At 44.0% G+C, this 2,500-nt stretch overlaps 7 non-coding genes across 7 annotated transcripts; all 7 read left to right on the top strand.

The window, feature by feature from the left end:
- The first annotated feature begins 128 nt into the window (after window positions 1-128).
- TRNAI-UAU (transfer RNA isoleucine (anticodon UAU)) lies at window positions 129-221 on the top strand. Its single transcript is given in 2 exon segments — window positions 129-166; window positions 186-221. It is a non-coding gene; the product is annotated as a tRNA-Ile (tRNA).
- Window positions 222-342: 121 nt separating this feature from the next.
- TRNAR-CCU (transfer RNA arginine (anticodon CCU)) lies at window positions 343-415 on the top strand. Its single transcript has one exon. It is a non-coding gene; the product is annotated as a tRNA-Arg (tRNA).
- Window positions 416-847: 432 nt separating this feature from the next.
- On the top strand, window positions 848-940 carry TRNAI-UAU (transfer RNA isoleucine (anticodon UAU)). Its single transcript is given in 2 exon segments — window positions 848-885; window positions 905-940. It is a non-coding gene; the product is annotated as a tRNA-Ile (tRNA).
- Window positions 941-1,061: 121 nt separating this feature from the next.
- On the top strand, window positions 1,062-1,134 carry TRNAR-CCU (transfer RNA arginine (anticodon CCU)). The gene has a single exon. It is a non-coding gene; the product is annotated as a tRNA-Arg (tRNA).
- A 432-nt stretch (window positions 1,135-1,566) lies between these two features.
- TRNAI-UAU (transfer RNA isoleucine (anticodon UAU)) lies at window positions 1,567-1,659 on the top strand. Its single transcript is given in 2 exon segments — window positions 1,567-1,604; window positions 1,624-1,659. It is a non-coding gene; the product is annotated as a tRNA-Ile (tRNA).
- A 121-nt stretch (window positions 1,660-1,780) lies between these two features.
- Window positions 1,781-1,853, top strand: TRNAR-CCU (transfer RNA arginine (anticodon CCU)). Its single transcript has one exon. It is a non-coding gene; the product is annotated as a tRNA-Arg (tRNA).
- Window positions 1,854-2,293: 440 nt separating this feature from the next.
- Window positions 2,294-2,386, top strand: TRNAI-UAU (transfer RNA isoleucine (anticodon UAU)). Its single transcript is given in 2 exon segments — window positions 2,294-2,331; window positions 2,351-2,386. It is a non-coding gene; the product is annotated as a tRNA-Ile (tRNA).
- Window positions 2,387-2,500: the final 114 nt, after the last annotated feature.

Here is a 2,500-nt window from a genome sequence, read left to right as displayed (position 1 = left end):
TTTACTCTTCACTTATGGCATAGCCCACTGCATTTTCAAGGACGGGGTTTAAACTGACATAGGACTAGGTTTTCAATTGAGCAACTTTTTCCAGGCAAAAGAAGACATGGATAAATGGTGCTGCAAGAGCTCCAGTGGCACAATCGGTCAGCGCGCGGTACTTATATAGCAGTAACTGTTGAGCAATGCCGAGGTTGTGAGTTCAAGCCTCACCTGGAGCATTACTTTCTTGCCGTCATCTGTCTTTTATTACTGCATTACAAGCTGATAGTTCAATGCTTAATCGCAGTTGATTTCTTTAAAACAATCGAAAAGGAAAGCCACGCTTCTTCTGTGCATGTAGCCCCAGTGGCCTAATGGATAAGGCACTGGCCTCCTAAGCCAGGGATTGTGGGTTCGAGTCCCATCTGGGGTGGTTGCCCACCTTTCATCAGTATACTGAGTTTTAGATCCAGACAGGCTTCTTTTCTGGATAAGGCGAAGATTGTGGGTTCGAGTCCCATGTGGGGTGGGTTCCATCCAAAAGCATGTCGTGTTTTATTTCCAGACTGGCTTCTTTTCTGGATAACATTTGCCTCCTAAATAGGTCTTGAAAAATCTCGCCCAATGGTAGTCTTTACAAAGACAATAGCTATGTCCAAAGAGAAGTGTTCATGAGCAACATTACCTATTGTTAAGGTGGAGAGCATCTCATTTTCATTAAAAACACACCACTTTGCTTTACTCTTCACTTATGGCATAGCCCACTGCATTTTCAAGGACGGGGTTTAAACTGACATAGGACTAGGTTTTCAATTGAGCAACTTTTTCCAGGCAAAAGAAGACATGGATAAATGGTGCTGCAAGAGCTCCAGTGGCGCAATCGGTCAGCGCGCGGTACTTATATAGCAGTAACTGTTGAGCAATGCCGAGGTTGTGAGTTCAAGCCTCACCTGGAGCATTACTTTCTTGCCGTCATCTGTCTTTTATTACTGCATTACAAGCTGATAGTTCAATGCTTAATCGCAGTTGATTTCTTTAAAACAATCGAAAAGGAAAGCCACGCTTCTTCTGTGCATGTAGCCCCAGTGGCCTAATGGATAAGGCACTGGCCTCCTAAGCCAGGGATTGTGGGTTCGAGTCCCATCTGGGGTGGTTGCCCACCTTTCATCAGTATACTGAGTTTTAGATCCAGACAGGCTTCTTTTCTGGATAAGGCGAAGATTGTGGGTTCGAGTCCCATGTGGGGTGGGTTCCATCCAAAAGCATGTCGTGTTTTATTTCCAGACTGGCTTCTTTTCTGGATAACATTTGCCTCCTAAATAGGTCTTGAAAAATCTCGCCCAATGGTAGTCTTTACAAAGACAATAGCTATGTCCAAAGAGAAGTGTTCATGAGCAACATTACCTATTGTTAAGGTGGAGAGCATCTCATTTTCATTAAAAACACACCACTTTGCTTTACTCTTCACTTATGGCATAGCCCACTGCATTTTCAAGGACGGGGTTTAAACTGACATAGGACTAGGTTTTCAATTGAGCAACTTTTTCCAGGCAAAAGAAGACATGGATAAATGGTGCTGCAAGAGCTCCAGTGGCGCAATCGGTCAGCGCGCGGTACTTATATAGCAGTAACTGTTGAGCAATGCCGAGGTTGTGAGTTCAAGCCTCACCTGGAGCATTACTTTCTTGCCGTCATCTGTCTTTTATTACTGCATTACAAGCTGATAGTTCAATGCTTAATCGCAGTTGATTTCTTTAAAACAATCGAAAAGGAAAGCCACGCTTCTTCTGTGCATGTAGCCCCAGTGGCCTAATGGATAAGGCACTGGCCTCCTAAGCCAGGGATTGTGGGTTCGAGTCCCATCTGGGGTGGTTGCCCACCTTTCATCAGTATACTGAGTTTTAGATCCAGACAGGCTTCTTTTCTGGATAAGGCGAAGATTGTGGGTTCGGGTCCCATGTGGGGTGGGTGCCCACCTTTCATCCAAAAGCATGTCGTGTTTTATTTCCAGACTGGCTTCTTTTCTGGATAACATTTGCCTCTTAAATAGGTCTTGAAAAATCTCGCTCAATGGTAGTCTTTACAAAGACAATAGCTATGTCCAAAGAGAAGTGTTCCTGAGCAACATTACCTATTGTTAAGGTGGAGAGCATCTCATTTTCATTAAAAACACACCACTTTGCTTTACTCTTCACTTATGGCATAGCCCACTGCATTTTCAAGGACGGGGTTTAAACTGACATAGGACTAGGTTTTCAATTGAGCAACTTTTTCCAGGCAAAAGAAGACATGGATAAATGGTGCTGCAAGAGCTCCAGTGGCGCAATCGGTCAGCGCGCGGTACTTATATAGCAGTAACTGTTGAGCAATGCCGAGGTTGTGAGTTCAAGCCTCACCTGGAGCATTACTTTCTTGCCGTCATCTGTCTTTTATTACTGCATTACAAGCTGATAGTTCAATGCTTAATCGCAGTTGATTTCTTTAAAACAATCGAAAAGGAAAGCCACGCTTCTTCTGT

This window comes from Eleutherodactylus coqui, chromosome 2 (assembly GCF_035609145.1).
Source record: "Eleutherodactylus coqui strain aEleCoq1 chromosome 2, aEleCoq1.hap1, whole genome shotgun sequence".
Classification (NCBI taxonomy): Eukaryota; Metazoa; Chordata; class Amphibia; order Anura; family Eleutherodactylidae; genus Eleutherodactylus; species Eleutherodactylus coqui.
This window is presented reverse-complemented; position numbering and strand designations above follow the sequence as displayed.